Here is an 18,220-nt window from a genome sequence, read left to right as displayed (position 1 = left end):
CCTCAGATTATATGCAATTCCATTGTTTAATCATGTTAGATGCAGTGAAATTTAGAATAATGTGACAAAATCCAAATTTAGAGATTTAAAAATAACAGAAAAACCTGGGAGTTCCCTAGTGTCTCGTGGTTAGGATTTGGTGCTTTCACTGCCATGGCCCAGGTTTAATCCCTGGTTGGGGAGCTGAGATCCCACAAGCTGCATGGCCAAAAAACAAAAACAAAAACAAAAACCCCCCAGAAAAACCTATAATTGTGTTCTTCAATGGAGTGTAATAAAGGAAAAACTCTTACTTATTCCTAATGTCTCTGAATCCTTAGAACTACCCCCTACCCCTTTGCTTTCATAGGTCAGTACTTACCAGTGAGTGAGCATATGTGCCATGACCCTTAATAACTTACAACATGAAACTCTGAAATGCAGGTTGTTTTGCAATTGAGCTGTTTCTTGCATGGGCATTTTTTAATGTTTCATGGCAGGGACTTAGTCATAGGAGTCCAGATAGCATGGAGACAAATGAGGCATGCAGAGAAGATTTGCTACAAATATTTAAATTATTTCAATTATAGAAAGTTTTAGCAATATTAATACCATATTTCATTCATTCTAAAACATTTCCCCATATTATTAACATTTCTGAAATCAGGATCTTTTCAGTAGATGGCATCTTATAATCTCTGGCAAACAGGGACTGGTTGTTATCTAAAAACCTCTTACTGAAATCTTGCCAACTTCAAAATTGGCAGAATGAGTGTCCATGACTTGGAAGAAAATACTTGAGGTGATACTGGAACACCGTTTTAAACAACGCTATAATACTAACGTTCTTGATGACAGAAAAGATATGTATGGAAAAAAAAGATAGTGATAATTCTGAATTTAAAAGTGACTCAGATGGACTGGACTTTGAACAAAAAGACTTTGAGGAGTATAATAAATGTATTTTGTTCATATTTTCTTTTTACATGAATGTCTAAAAGCAATTTTTAAAATATGTGTAAATGAGTTTATAATAGCTTTTTAAATAAGTATAAAATCAAAATTCTAAGCAGAAAGAGAGTATTATGTCACAACTTAGTTAGAATATTTTTCTTTCTTGGTAGTATATAAGGTGTATCTTCCAACAGAAAGAATCTTTGTATCATTGAAATCTGAAAAGAGAGCTACTTTTTCAGTATAATAAACCAAGTTAGCTCATTGGCTAGTATATTTTTGATTAAAGTTTTTTCGGAAGTTTTAAATTCACATTGAATTTATATATACATGATGTGACTAGAACATAATGAGACTGAACAACTCTAAAACTAGTCTAATTACTTAATAGTATTAATAAATCTCTATCTGTATTGATTCATTTTATTTAATTTTATGCATAAAGGTTAATTACCAAATTTTTGTGGTTATGTCATGTGTGTATAATCATAAAGCAATCAAATTTCAACATGTTCTGCTTGACTGGTGGGCACTGAAACATCAACAATTTTAACCTTACAAATTCATTTGCAAAATGACACTCATTTTCCTAGCTGCAGTTAAAACAGCAAAATTTAACATTTGTCCAAATCTCTGAGCAAACTGAACTCAGCACAGGATCATTGTTTTCCTTGAATATCCACAATAGAGGTTTGATGAGCTATATTATTACCATAAGCAATAAACAGTTGAGAAAGCACTTCTTGAAAAAATAATATAAAAGATAACATTTGAGTTTTAGTGGCAAGAATTTGAGATTTTTTAATACCAGCAATGGTCAGTATATGGAATAAGTAGTTCATGCAAAAACATTTTAATAAGTTTAGGATATTCATAAAATAATCCCATAAATGCGGTGCATGTGTTAGAGTCACTACTGGGCAAATTAAAAATCGTCTGGCTGTTTTACAAAACCAACTAAAATGAGGTGGAATGTTATGTTTATAACCAAGGGGAAGAATTATCTAAGATTAGAACTCATGTTCAACTTGGAAAAAATGTCAAGCTGACTTTAAACACTGACTAAAATTAAATATTTTGTCTACAAGCTTTTTTTCTATGATCTGTATGGAAATAAACACAGCAGCTCTGAAGAACAACTGCACATTATTCTACAGTCTTCAATCTATACTAAGAATTTAATAACACTAGTCTTCAAAGTCCTTTCTGTCAGTGGTGTATTTCCCTAAATGGAACCTCTCTGATAAGTGCTTTATGTTACTCCTCCTTCCATTTCAAGATGTTATCACTGTTCTCAGAAAAGGGTCCTCAGACTGAGGAAACCTCTTCAGTCAGCTCTTCTCTACTATCCATAAATGCAATAGAGCTGGGCACCTGATTGACCAAATAAAAACATTCAATATGGCTGACATTCTGAACACAGTCAGAGGTGAAGCCACACACTTTTACACTTTTGTTGTTGTTGTCCATGTTTCCATACCTTTCATCGTGGGAGATAATGCATCTAAATACTGCTGAGAAAATGTTTCCTTCTATACTCTATAACATGACACATTTAAACACAGAGACACATTTAAAACTATTTTTAAGAACTATTTTAGTAAACAGATCTGTAATTGGTACCTTTGCATTGGCCAGTAATCAGATAAACACAGATTAATATTGCTTTATAATTATGTATATGCCCCAATCTTATTTTTTCTACTTTCCAAATATGAATTCCTTACTACTTGTCAATTTATTTACAATGGTATGTTAAAAAAAAAAGAGGGTGCAGGATAGGAGGAAGCTCAAATGGCTTCAGTTATAGCATGAGAACAAAAATAAAATAAATCTACTATTGAAAAACATCTATGGAAAACAAGCCTTCTCTTGACCTGAGTCTAAAAAAAGCCATGAAGAGAAAATTGTCTATTGCATTCCCATGTAATAATGAGTAATTTACTAAATATAGAATCGTCCCTTCACAGATAGTTTTAAGGGTTCTAAGGAACTCAAAAAGAAAATTGTTACTCTAATTAATTTGTTTAGGACACATTCCTTCTTAATATAACTTGACTATTTCTGCCTTACCATGTTTGTGATATATGGCATCACAGAAAGCAAAGCACAGAGCAAATTCAGGGTCACTGCACATTGCTGGATGCCCTTTCAATGGTACACTTCACTTCAAGATGACAACTCAAATTTCAACAAATGAAATATTTATGTGAGCTCAGATCTTAAATTTCAAATGAAGAAAGATAAATTCACCCTAAAAACATACCATCCCAGGAAAAAATTTTTTTTCATTATGCTTCCAAATAAGCCACATCAAGAATCATAGCAAAACTTACAAACCTAAAAAAAGAAAAAAAAAAAAAAAAAAAAAAAAAGCCTGACAGAGCCAAATCAAGAGTCACTGATCTACAGGGATTTTCTCCTGAGATTTCTTTTCAGGATAATAAATTCATGAGAACTTGTTTTCTTCTATTAAGACAGTGTCATGTCTTTGGAAAGCTTTCACATCTCCCTCAATATTTAGTGATTCTAAGAAAATTTATTGAATAGAATTCTTTTTTATTCCATAATGCCACCACATCTATTTTCATTTCTAAGATGGTGGTGGATGCCAATGGTTTTACATTCAACTCTCATACAGGAGGGTAAACTTCTATAGATGGTAAATTTATCATAAGAGAGTACCTCTAATGGTAGCTATCTCAGGCCAGGCTGCTTATCCATGGAGAAGACAGTTTTAAGTGAAGAAGCTTCTCAGCACCATTCAATTTGTACATTTTAGATGGGTGTCTGCATGATCAGGCAGTTCTTTGCAGAAGTACTTCAAAAACACATGTACACACAATCTTGCTTTGCATTTGTATGACCTGGACTATACAAATAAGGCCTATGTAAATTGGAGTATGATGGCAGGGAAAGAAAATGGCCCAAACTGCTTTTCTTTACTTTCTAATTGTGCTCAATATCAAAGTCTGTAATAGAAGAGAGATCTTCTGCATTTTTTTCTGCCTGAGGTTTTTATTCTTGAATGTAAAAGCTATCAGTGGAACACAAGAGAGAAAGTTCAAAAATAGACTGAAGTACATATGAGAGTTTAGTATATGACTAAGGTCTCCAAACAGAGAGAAAAAGATTGATTATTTAACAAAGGATGTTAGCATAAATGGCTATCCAGTTAAAAGAAAACAAAGGCAGACCCCTACTTCATATCACTGACAAAAATAAATCTCACATAAATTGAAGTTTTTAAAGGAAAATTAAAATAAGTAATAGAAGAAAAATTAGGGCAGTCATTCTAACCTTGGGATAGGGGAGACCTTTCTAAACAACGTAAGAAATCAGGATCATATGAAGAAGAAGAATTTACTTAAAGATTAAAAATACTGAGGCATAACAAAGACATGACTAACACAGGGCTTTCTGTGGTACCATGATATCTTAGTGGTAGGAGGGAGGAAGACACAAAATGCATTGTCTTCTACCCTCATCTTTCCATGCTGACATCTGCTGAGAAGCAGGTCATCATACCTTACTATAGCCCCATGCTCTATGGGGCTGCACTGCTACTCATAGAGGACAGCAAGGTCATGTCAGGTCTGACTGACTCAGTTTCAAGTACTTCCATAAAATCTAAATGTGATAGGCAGAATAATGGCCCCCACAAACAAAATTAGGATGTCTACATCCTAATCCCTGGAACCTGTGAATATGTTATCTTACATAGCAAAAAGAACTTTGCAAATATGATTATGTCATGAATTTTAAAAACTGAGATATAATTTACAATCCATCAGAATTTACCACTTTAAAGTATACAATTCAGTGTTTTTAGTGTATTCACAGACTTGTGCATCCATCACCACAATCAATTTTGGAACATTTTCATTATCCTCCCCCAAAATTTCATATCCAACAGCAGTCACTATCCATTTCCCTCCAACTCTCTGAGTCCTTGGAAACCATTAATCTACTTTCTGTACCTATGGATTTACCTATACTAGACTTAATATATAAGTGGAATAATACATTATGTAGTTTTTTTTGACTGACATTTTCATGTAGCATAAAGTTTTCAGTGTTCATCCATATTGTACCATGTATCAGTACTTCATTCCTTTTTATTGCCAAATAATATTCCATCGTTTGGTTATGCCATACTTTATTTATCCATTTATCAATTGATGGACATTTGGGCTGTCTCCAGTTTATGGCTATAATGACTAATGCTGTTATGAACATTCATGAACAAATTTTTTTGTTTGTTTTTTGTTTTCTGGGTTTTTTTTTGGCGGTACGCGGGCCTCTCATTGTTGTGGCCTCTCCCGTTGCGGAGCACAGGCTCCGGACGTGCAGGCTCAGCGGCCATGGCTCACGGGCCCAGCCGCTCCGCGGCACGCGGGATCCTCCTGGACCGGGGCACGAACCCGCATCCTCTGCATCGGCAGGCGGACTCCCAACCACTGAGCCACCAGGGAAGCCCCATGAACAAATTTTTGTATGACCTCATTTCTCTGAGGTCTGGCCTAGGTGTAGATTTTCTGTGTCAGAGGGTAACTCTATGTTTATCCCAAACTGTTTTCCAAAGAGGCTGCATCATTTTATATTACCACCAGCGATGCATGAGGATTCCAAATTCTCCACATCCTCACCAACACTTGCTATTACCTGTCTTCTAGGTTATAGCCAACCCACTGGGTGTGAAATGGTATCTCATTGTGATTTTGATATGCAATCTCCAAATGGTTAATGATGTTGAGCATCTTTCCATGTGCTTATTGGCCATTTATATATTTTCTCTAGAGTAATATCTATTCAGATCCTTTGCCCATTTTTAAGTGGTCGTTTGTCATTTTATTGTTGAGTGTCAAGCATTTTTTATATATTCTGGATGTAAGTCCTTTTCAGGTATATGATATGAAAATATTTTCTCCCATCCTGGGTTGTCTTTTCACATTACTGATGGGTCCTTTGAGGCACAAAAGTCTTAAACTTTGGTGAAGTACATTTTACCTGTTTTTCTTTTGTCACTTGTGATTTTGATTGTATCTAAGAAGGCTTTAACTAACCCCATGTCATGAAGATTTACTCCCATGTTTTCTTCAACTAGCTATATAATTTTAGCTCTTACACTTAGGTCCATGATCCACTAGGAATAATTTTTTTGTATGATATAAGATATATATATATATATATATATATATATATATATATATATATATATCCAGTTGTCCATTTGTTGAAAAGACTACTCTTTCCCTGTTGAATTGTCTTGGCACCCTTGTTGAAAGTCGAATGAGTTACATCTATATATTAAGAAAGTGTTTTCAATGATACATTGCTAAATGAGGAAAACAAGTTACAGAGTAATGTGCATAGTGTGGTCTTATTTTAACAAAAATCAAACATAACTTTATATGTGTGTGTATATATTTATACTTGTATTTATATGTATGCCTGGGTATGCCTTATTCATAGTTTCTTGGAGATACATTTTGCAGTCCTGCATCCTGGCTGTTGTTTCATTCTCTTCAGAGGTCCTAAAGTCCCATGATGAACTGATCATAGTCAGTGCAGCTCCTGTTTGTACTGTGGGTCTAAACTTTTCACCTTGACATAAATTAACAGCAGAAAGAAAGATCATGTTGGGATAAATAAACAGGTTAAAAAACTTAAAAAGGAAAAGAATTGGCTCAGTGGCCATGATACAAGCCAGAAAAAGCATGGGATGGAACACTGATATTTACAGGCCTAAAGCTACAGAGCAATATGGAACAGTTACTCTGATGGCTATAATCCTTTGATCGTGCTCTCTGGATTTCACTGGATGATGAACCAATAAAAAAATATATTTATCGTGCTTTTTTTGGTACTGCAATGGATCTATTTATCTGGGTGCTAAACTATTCTGGGAAACGACCAACAATAAACCATTCAAAGGGGAACATATTAGTCTGGAAATTGCAAACTTCTTAACGATTAACTAACTCATATTAGCCCTTCAGTAAACCATTTAACTCTTTGTAAATGGCCCTTATAATACCCACATAGCTAAGTAATCATCTTTTGGTAAGTCACACACATAAAACCCAACCCATGTGTGCATAAACTAAGATTATATATATTGATTAGATCTCCCTAACACCAAAACATACTCTTTCCACATTAAATATTTCCCATTAGAAATAAACCAACTTATAACCTATTGCTGATTCTGTAATACCTATCCTCAATCGCTGAGTATTTCACAGGAATTTAGTTATATTTACAAAGTAATATTCTGCTACCGTTCAGTCATGTTTCCTCAAAATAACATTGTGAGGTGGTTGTCTAAAAGAAAAAAAAATGTTCAAGTAAATTTCCCATTGTCTCTCTCTCACACACACGCACGCACACACACACACACACACACACAATTCTGCATTAGAACTTAGTATCTAGGGTACAATTTATTCATTATAAAAATCACCAAGTGTTGGACTTCCCTGGTGGTGCAGTGGTTAAGAATCCGCCTGCCAATACAGGGGACATGGGTTCGAGCCCTGGTCCAGGAAGATCCCACATGCCGTGGAGCAGCTAAGCCCGTGTGCCACAACTTCTGAGCCTGCACTCTGGAGCTCGCGTGCCTAGAGCCCATGCTCTGTAACAAGAGAAGCCACCACAATGAGAAGCCTGCACACTGCAGGGAAGAGTAGCCCCCGCTCGCCACAACTAGAGAAAGCCCACAAGCAGCAACGAAGAACCAATGGAGCCATAAATTAATTAATTTTTAAAAAATTAAAAAAAAATCACCAAGTGTCCCAATTTATAACATATCAAGTTAAAAGAACAAAAGCCAGATCTATAAGGAAGATAGTTTCACCTGCTTAACATTCACTAAATATTGTTTGCTCGTCGTCAACAAGTCTCCTAAGCGGATTTCAACAAAACTGCTTGCTCTGATTCAACCCCCAAATTTACTTAACATGTATTAGGTGACAGGAAACACAAAAGCAAAGATATGATCTCTACTGTCAAGTTTATTTGGGAGACAGACATGCACACACTGAGAACTGGGTCAGAGGGGTGATCAGGGTGATATGGAACCAAAAGGTAGGAGGTGATTTATTCAATCTAGGTAAGGACAAGGCACAGCGGGGAGGGGAGAGAGTCATGAAAGACTACTAGAATAGACAGCATTTAAGCTAGATCTTGCTTCTCCAGATGAGTATGATTTCACCAGGAAGAAAATAAAGGAAAGGACATTTCAAACAAAGAGGACTATAAGGAAAAAAATAAAAATTAATATAGGTATTTATAATAAATATAAAATTAGTATATTCATAGAATCCTAAGTAGAGAGCCAGTATGTATTTATTAAAAAGTTATGCTGGGAAAGATGGTAAAACTCTTCTGGGAAGTGTTCAATTCATCGTTAGAAAAAAAATCAGTGTGTTCCTATGTGATGTATTTCTGACCTGTCCTTATGTACCAATGGAATTGGAAAAGGGCAGAAATGAGGCAGGGAGCAAAACTAAAGCAGAAGGCAACCTCTGGATACACTGAGTGCACTGAGTGATGGGATCAAGACAATCCAGTGAGTGACCTTGGTAGGAGGCCTGTAGAAGTAATGGCGGGGGTGGGGGGAACATATAAATTAGAGAAAGCAAAATAGAACTTAGAGGTTCATGGGGGATAACATAAGCAGTCCTTTGGCCACTTGCTCTCCTAAAAATAGAAACATCACCAGAGACATTTGGCAAGATGCCAACGACCCTGGAGCTCAGAACTCAGGGAAGAATTCTTCAGTTAGAAATGCTTGAAGTCAAAGGTGAATGACTGTGTTTTAATGAGAGGCAACATGATTTAGTGTTCAAGAGTTTAGGCCCAGGCCACCACTTTCTGTTGGACTTTGAACAAGCCACTTAATCTCTATTTACCTTGGTTTATTCATTTCTAAAATTGGGAAATAATAGTGTCTACCTCATAGAACTGTTATATAGATTAGAAAGGTAATATATGTAAAGTACTCAGAACAACCAGGATCCAGGCAGAGAAGCCAAACCCTGGGACTCTGTTTTCAAGTATGTTGGATGTGCTGAAAGATTAAACAGGGGAACATGAAGCAATCCAGAAATTAACAAGTACAGGAAGTCTCTCTACCCCATAGGACTGGAAAGCAAAGTAGTTTTAACAGTGCCTAAGAGCTGGAAGAAGCCGGAACCATGAGAAAGACATAGCCACTTCGGGAGATCCTACTGGAAACATAAAGATGAGGATATACCCTGTCTCCAGTCCTCCAACCTTCTGCCAGTGTCTATTTTCTGAAATGTGCTAGAAGCCAGTTGGTAAGGGAGTCTAGAAAATATAGTTATCTGGGAAAAGGGAAGGGCTGGAAATAGTTCTGATGCCAAGTACGCAAATGATTGGAAGGCCTCTCAATAAATGTTAGCAGCTATTACTATATTTTATGTTTGATCTGGGATACAGCAATCACTTTTCTTCCCTCTACCCAGGAAATGGTGATTCTGGGCTGATTCTAAATTCTTCTGTGAGAAGATTGCAGTTATAGCTATAAATAAAATCTGAAATTCAGAATAAAAGTCAACTCCAGAGGAATCAGACAGTAGCTGACATCGTGAGATCAGCCATAGAGTACATAGAGAGGGTAAAGATTTGAAGATGGAGCATTAGAAAACACTGACATTTAAAAGGATACAAATCAGTAATGGAATATAATCTGTAAAACTACTGAATCACTATGCTGTACATCTGAAACTAATATAATATTATAAATCAATTGTACTTCAATTTTTTAAAAAGCATCCAAATTGAAAAAGAAGTAAAATTGTATCCATTTGCAGATGACATGGTATTATATATGTAGAAAACCCTAAAGACTCCACACACACAAAAAAAACCCTGCTAGAACTAATAAACAAATTCAGTAAATTTGCAGGACTCAAAAGCAGTATACAAAAAAGCAGTTGTGTTTCTATGAGCTATCAGAAAAAGAAATTAAGAAAACAATCCCATTTACAAATACCATCAAAAAGAATAAATACTTAAGAATAAATTTCAACAAGGAGGTGAAAAATCTGTGCACTGAAGATTATAAGACATTGCTGAAAGAAACTGAAGAAGGCACAAATAAATGGAAAGATATTCCATATTCATGGGCTGGAAGAATAAGTTCTGGAGATCTAATGTACAACATGGTGATTATAGTTATTAATACTGTATTATATACTTGAAGTTGCTAACAGGGTAGATTTTAAATTGTTCTCACCACAAAAAGAAGTGGTAATTATGTGATGTGATGCAGGTGTTAGCTAATGGTATGGTGGTAATCATTCTGCAATATATGAGTGTATCAAATCAAGACACTGTATACCTTAAACATACAGAATGTTCTATGTCAATTATATCTCAATAAAGCTGGAAAAAAAATAAATAAAAGGAGGATCCTTTTCTGTCATCCCTTCCTGAACTCCTATTACACTTATAGTTGAACCTGAACAGTTTTACTGTCTCTAATATTTTCAGATATACTAATTTTTGTGTTCCCAGATTTCAGCCCTGATTACTGGGATTGGATCTCATATTTATTTTACAGTCCTCACCTCCCCAATGTGCCCAACACACATTTAGCAGTCAGTGAATAATTTAGGAGTGATTTTAGGAACCTCTAAAGAAGGAAATAACAGTTTCTCTTGGCAACTCAACAACAGACCTAGAAATCCCTGAGTTATCCAACTACTCTCCCCTTTCCCTCCAACTCCGAAGTTAAAACAATCTCTGCTTTCTTCTTCCTAACCCATTGGACTGACTTAGCTCTCGTTATTCCCCTGTGCAGGTAATGAGACTGAGGATTAGGGCTAGGTGGGATGAAGCAGAACTAGGCAAGACTGAACAACTATATGCCTTAACTTCATCCTTACTTGCTCAAATTTAGCCAGCCCCACTTCCAACCTGACTGTATCTACTCCTATGATTACCAGTCACTGCCTATATACTTCAGCTGTCAGGAAAGCCTTATTTACAGAAATTCAGCCTAACATTCCAATGTCTCCATTTAGAAATGGCCATGGTATATGGATTATAGACTAGGTTTCAAATTCTATTTCTGTCACTTACTAGCTGAGTGACTGTATATTAATTCCTAGGGATGCTATAATAAAATACCATAAACTTGGAGGTTTAAAACAACAGAAATTCATTATCTCACAGTTCTGGAGGCTAGAAGTCTAAAATCAGAATGTCAGCAGGCCCATGCTCCCTTTGAAGTCTGTAGGGGAATCATTCCTTGCCTCTGCCTAGCTTCTGGTGCTCTAACTAGTCTACCTGCTAAACTGTCTTCCGTACATGTGGATATGCCTGCCTCCACCACACACACACACACACACACACACACACACACACACACACACACACCGTGTCATCCTGCTGCCTCCTCTACCACTGTCAGGACTAACATGCTGCTCCAATCTCTTTTCTCTCGGCAGATATTCAGATAAACACAGGACAGAATGCATCAGATCATCCCAATGCACTGAGCCTTGCCCAAGCCCTCAGTGCTGTGACTCAAGTCCATTCCCTTAGTATTAAATATATTACAAGGTAATATTTAAACTTGACTGATCTCACTACCATTTTTTTTTTCCTTTGAAGAATATACTGAAAGCAACGGCCTTCCCTCCAGATGGAAAATAATTCAGTGGGCAGCACCACTGTGTCCAGCCTCTTTTTCACACCCTCATTTCTCACTCATTCCTCTAATTCACTGAAGCTCAAGGCTAAAGGGAGGAAGCATTGTTTCCTCTAGACAGGCAAGTGTATAGTTCAGCTCACTTTCTGTTTCTGTGTTAAAACAAGATCAAGGGTTACTGGAGGCAAGGATTTTCTGTTCATGTGCAGCAACAGCACCTTCCAGTTTTTAATAAATCTAAAACAATCTTGTTTTCTTTTCTATAATTAGGATGTAAGCCAGTCCCTGTCAGGCTGACTCATTCAGCTCCCCATGCACTGTGACTAGAGTGTCACTGTTCCAGAATTGCAGTACGGAGTGCCTTTGTCTGGGTCTGTGGCATAAATAGAACAAAGGAAAAGATTTTCCTGAGAGAAAACCTTGAAAGCCAAGAAATGATAAACTTTTCTCACACTGAGGGCTGGGGGTAGGGGTGAGGGAATAGTAAAACAAACCCATGTCCTTCCTCTGGCTTTCCTGTCTTCAAAGGGAGTCAGGACCCACATGAGTTCCTTCCCAGGCACTGGCTGACAATGTTAAAATTGCCCAGCAAATTCCCCATACTATAAGACAGTTAGCCAGGTTGTTAGTTTACTTCTCTAGAAGACAAATATCCTAACCTAGTACCTCTTTCCTCCAGTATTCATGGACAAGGAAACTTGTAAAGAGTTTAGAGAACTTAAAGAGCCATTTGCCTATCCTCTAGGATTACTCCTCACTTGACAAGAGGCAGCCTTGGAAAGAGAAGCATCTTTCTAACTGTCAGGAAGTAGGGCACACAGGAAATAGTCACTCTCCCCTATGTATTAAGTGGGTGCTGCACTTTCCTCCTTTCTCCTCTGAAGCCTTCCCTAATGAAGCTTAAATGCTCTTGTCACTTAACTATTGGCATCTCTTAGCTAATAAGTGACATAGTCATATAGTCACCTCTATTAGTTTGTACTTAAGTCTCTATTCTGCTTCCTCTATGAGTACTTTGCTTTCCTGTTGCAGGTCTTAGTACCCTCAGTCTTGTAGCATAGCTCAGGGTATATAAGCCTGTATCTCTCACTATACTGTAAATCCTTTAACATAAGGGATCCTGTGCACCACTCAGCCCCCTGCCAAGGCCTTGCATTCTTGCTCAAAAATGCTTGTTGAATGAAAAATTAACAGGTGCTTTTATAGGCCTTTTTCATTTATATGTCCATAAATTCTTGATTGACACTGCAATTTCTTTAGAAACACCTATTCCCAGTATGCCACTCTCTTCTTCCCATCTACCAACACACCCATAAACACACACACACACACTCACACTTCGTAGTTTAAGCAAAACTAGCAACCAATTAATAAATATTTCACGAGCTATACCCAGTAAGACCACAACCCTGTTGCTCCTCGATGTGTATTGGGTTGGCCAGAAACTTCACTTGGTTTTAAGTAAAAATAAAAGACACCTTTTTCATTTTCACCAAGAACTTTGGGTATTCATTAACCAAAGGAACTTTTTAGCCAACCCAATATTATCTTTCTGATCTATGTGCATATATGCATTTAAAGAATGAGGAAAGCAAGAACAACAACAACAAAAATCAAGCAGCCAAGAAGACAAAACCTACTATCTTATTCCTGGGATTCCAGGAAGCGATCTTAATATTACCATCATATAAAAATAAATGAGTACAAATAAATACTCTAATCAGGTCCTTAATTAAATCCAGCCTGCATAGATATTCTTTAAAAAAATATTTATTGAATGCCTACTATGAACCCCACAGTATTCTAGGAGCTGGGGATAAAGACCTTGTACCAAGTCCTTTCCCTGGGATCTGACCGCTGAAGCCCGAGCCTCAGCTCCCAGCCCCAACCCTCCCTGGAGGGGCGGGGGTGAGCAGACAAGCCTCTCAGGTTATCCTGTCATACCAAAGTACTACTCTGTGCCAGCTGATTTTGTAGAATATGAAAAAAGAAACCCTGGTAGTCAGAAGCGATTTCCTAGCAACTGTGGCCGTGATGGAAAACTGTTTCTTTGGGGACAAGCCCTTTATGTCATCGTAAAACTCCTGGCTGATGAATTAATTAGTCCTAAAGACATTGATCCTGTTCAGCGTTATGTCCCACTACAGAACCAACTTAATGTGAGCATGAGGCTTTCCAATCAGGGCCCACTGGAAAATGATTTGGTTGTTTATGCAGCGCTCATAGCAGAAGGCCAACGCCTTCAAGTTTTCCTCAACACGTATGGTATTCAGACTCAAACTCCTCAACAGGTAGAACCCATTTAGATCTGGGCCCAGCAGGAGCTTGTGAAAGCTTATTTCCATCTGGGGATCAATGAAAAATTAGGACTCTGCGGAAGGTCAGATAGGCCCATTGGCTGCCTTGGTACATCAAAGATTTATCGCATTCTAGGAAAGACTGTGGTTTGTTACCCTATCATCTTTGACCTAAGTGATTTCTACATGTCTCAAGATGTTTTACTGCTGATAGATGACATAAAGAATGCACTACAGTTTATTAAGCAATACTGGAAAATGCATGGCCATCCACTTTTCCTTGTTCTCATCCGGGAAGACAATATAAGAGGTAGCCGATTCAATCCCATATTAGATACGCTGGCAGCTTTTAAGAAAGGAGTGGTTGGAGGAGTCAAAGTTCACATAGATTGTCTACAGACACTAATATCTGGAGCTGTGGTAGAACAACTTTTCTTACGAATCAGTGACACAGAAGAGCTTCCAGAATTTAAGAGTTTTGAGGAACTAGAAGTTCCCAAACATGCAAAAGTCAAATGACAAAGCAGCACCTCCAATGCTCCTGAACAAGAACAGCAGCCAGATGTCACCATTACTGAATGGAAAAACAAACCCACCCATGAAATTCTTCAAAAACTGAATGGTTGTAGTTGTCTGGCTAGCCAAGCCATCCTGCTGGGTATACTGCTCAAAAGAGAAGGGCCCAACTTCATCACAAAGGAAGGTACCGTTTCTGATCACATTGAGAGAGTCTATAGAAGAGCTGGCAGCAAAAAACGTTGGTCGGTGGTGCACCATACAGCAAGTCTTTTAAGTAAACTAGTGGACAGCCTGGCCCCATCCATTACTAATGTTTTTTTTTTTTTTTTTTTTTTTTGCTGTACGCGGGCCTCTCACTGCTGTGGCCTCTCCCGCTGCGGAGCACAGGCTCCGGACGCACAGGCTCAGCGGCCATGGCTCACGGGCCCAGCCGCTCCGCGGCATGTGGGATCTTCCTGGACCGGGGCACGAGCCCGTGTCCCCTGCATCGGCAGGCGGACTCTCAACCACTGCGCCACCAGGGAAGCCCTTTTACTAATGTTTTAGTGCAGGGCAAACAGGTAACTCTGGGTGCCTTTGGACATGAAGAAGAGGTTATCTCTAATCCTTTGTCTCCAAGAGTGATTAAGAACATCATCCATTACAAGTGTAATACCCATGATGAGAGGGAGGCAGTCATTCAGCAAGAACTGGTCATTCATATTGGCTGGATCATCTCCAATAACCCGGAGTTCTTCTGTGGCATGCTGAAAATATGAATTGGGTGGATCATCCATGCTATGGAGTATGAACTACAGATCCATGGAGGAAACAAGCCAGCCAGAGACATATCGGTTGTCACCTAGTGAAGTGAAACAGCTTCTGTTGGGTATTCTGCAGCCTCAACGGAATGGAAGATGTTGGCTGAACAGGTGTCAGATCGATGGGTCTTTGAATAGAACCCCCCCTGAGTTCTATGACCGAGTGTGGCAGATCCTGGAGCACACACCCAATGGAATCATTGTAGCCAGAAGGCATTTGCCCCAGCAACCAACCCTGTCAGATATGACCATGTATGAGATGAATTTCTCTCTCCTTGTTAAAGACATCTTGGGAAATATTGACCAGCCAAAGTACAGACAGATAGTTGTGGAGTTACTAATGGTTGTATCCATTGTACTGGAAAGAAACCCTGAGCTAGAATTTCAAGACAAAGTAGATCTAGACAAACTGGTGAAAGAAGCATTTCATGAATTTCAAAAAGATGAGAGTCGACTAAAAGAAGTTGAAAAACAAGATGACATGACTTCCTTTTACAGTACTCCCCTCCCTGGGAAAAAAAGGAACATGCAGCTATTTGACAAAGGTCGTGATGAATTTGCTGCTGGAAGGAGAAGTCAAGCCAAGCAATGATGACCCATGTCTGGTTAGCTAGTGAGGAAAGTGTTAGAGACTCTGTTGAGGCAGGTTTTCCAGAAGTGTGTTAAGTTTGTGTTGAAGCTTAATCAAGGCAGCCATTTATGTGTGGGCTGATCATGCTGGTGAGTGGTTGCCACACCCTTGGCAGAGTTATTGGACCTCTTGCATGCCATAAGCAATCTGATGGTAAGAACTGCTTATAATCAAGTGAAAATAAGTTCTCATGATTATGCCCACTACAATAATAATCTTTACTGAACAATAGTAATTGTTTATGAATTGAAAGTTCACCACTGCATGTTTTATGATTACACAGCTCATCAAAATGAGTCTTTGCACTTTGGACTAAATTCCCACCTTACTGCCAATTAAATGAATTTTCCAACTAATTATGCATACTAGGAGTGAAAATATATTGAAAGAATGGTAAATTTTTTTAAGTGGCATTATAATGCTAGAAAAAGATACCAATATGCATCATAAAAGCAAAATCAGCCAGCTGATATTTTGATTCTCAAAGTGCATTATCGATAATATTTTAGTATACAGAGCAATTGCATAATTTTTGCCTTGTAAACATGATTGTGGTTTTGTATTTGTGCTAACTGTAATGGTTGAACTAAAATAATAAATCTATGCCTGATCCAAAAAAAAAAAAAAAAAGACCGTTTACCTTGGAAGCTCATATTCTATAATGGGTGGGAACAGACAATAAACAATATATACATACAAGAGATCAGGTAGAGTCAGTGTATAAAGGGAAACACAACAGTTCAGGGGATAGAAGGAGGAGCATAGAGGGGAAGCTTTGATTTTTCATAGAAACTTGTTATTAAATTTTATTTTCTATAAATACACACTTTTCTCTCACCCTTATCCACTCTGGAGAGGAACAGAAATCCTCCCATCCCCTTCATGTGGGGACTTCCATGTATAACGCCTGAGATGTGAGGATGGCATACAAAAATACTATTTACAAAGGGGAAGAAGAAGGTATCTACTGCTACCTTCACCTTCAGACACCCTCCCCAGGCCCCTTTTGCTCCTTTAGAAAAAGCCCCTGGGAATCCATTTGAGTGTAGAAAAGCCTTTCCTCCAGAGAGGCATTCAAAACCCAACATAGAATAAAAGGCTCTGAGATTGAGGAAGAGCGAGAATGGCTAGCCAGTCAGATCCTAGCGGCGGGGGGGGGGGGGGGGGTTACACCTCCATTACCCTGAGGTCAGCTTGAATAAAGTGAAAGCTGAGCCATGTAGATATATGGTAGAAGGGCATTTTAGGAAGAAGAAAGAACAAATGTAGAGTCCCTTAGAGGGGGAGTGTTTAGCCCATTTGAGCAAGAGCAATGGAGCCAGCATGGTTGAAGAGGAGTGAGAAATGGAAATAGATAAAGGGGAACCAGATGGCACAGGGCCTTGCATAGTGAATGACCCTTTAGAAACTGACATTAATTTTATCTCTCTGAAAAAAGGAAAGCCTTGAAATAAAGTAAAACCAAAGGAGGACGGGAGATGAGAAGAAAGAGAAAGGAAAAAATCCTAAGACTACATGCAAGTAGCTTTGCTTCTTTGTTGTTAATGGATGTGCTAAATTAATTCCAGGAAGGAACTTGTTAAAGTCTCTCTGCTCATCTCTCTTACATCCCCCTTCCTCTCTAACCTTAATGTCAATGTCTAACTTTTGATGTCTTCATCTACAGCCATAACTATTTACAAGCCCCAATGACTGTTTTCCCTGTCCATTCTATCCCATTTCAACACAACCACATTGCTGTCACAGCAATCTTCCTAAAATCGGTATCTTATCATGTTTTTCTCATCTGAGTCTTCCTTTTAAGTTTCCTTCTCTAACCCAAGTACCCCACACTCTATACCAAACTGCAGTCCCCACTCTAGATTTAGTAGTTATTCCCTGAACACACCAGGCACTTTCACACTTTTATCCATACTTCACCTGGAGTGCTCCTCCCACTATCTCTCATTCTATACATCCACTCCAATCACCCTACCTCTGTAAACCTGTGACAGCATCCCCATGTGTATTCCATCTCCATGGAAGAATTCATCATTTTCTCCCATATGCTTGCATGATACTTTACATATGTTACCACTGTAGCTCTTATCACATTTTATCAGAATGTGGTTATTAGATGGCTCTCTTCCTTGCAGAATGTGGGTTCTTTTAAGGTCAGGAACACCATACTCTTCATTTTTATATCCCAGATACTTAGCAGAGTAACATATTTTAAAAGATGTTTAATAACTATTTCTTGGATTAAAAACTAGAAATAATAGGAAATGACATGAAAATGGGGAAAGTCTCAAAGCAGAATTAGAAAACATGAGAAATCAAGATGGTAAAGAGATTTGCAAAGTCAGCAGAAAGAAAA

The 18,220-nt window shown here is 38.0% G+C and overlaps 1 pseudogene across 1 annotated transcript; it reads left to right on the top strand.

Moving 5' to 3' along the window:
- Positions 1 to 8,673: 8,673 nt before the first annotated feature.
- LOC309804445 (phosphorylase b kinase regulatory subunit beta-like) lies at positions 8,674 to 16,046 on the top strand (annotated as a pseudogene). The gene is made up of 3 exons: positions 8,674 to 8,740; positions 13,481 to 14,773; positions 14,980 to 16,046. The product of its transcript is annotated as a phosphorylase b kinase regulatory subunit beta-like (transcript).
- Positions 16,047 to 18,220: the final 2,174 nt, after the last annotated feature.

Source organism: Mesoplodon mirus, assembly GCF_964341445.2.
Source record: "Mesoplodon mirus genome assembly, chromosome: 5".
Lineage (NCBI taxonomy): Eukaryota > Metazoa > Chordata > Mammalia > Artiodactyla > Ziphiidae > Mesoplodon > Mesoplodon mirus.
This window is presented reverse-complemented; position numbering and strand designations above follow the sequence as displayed.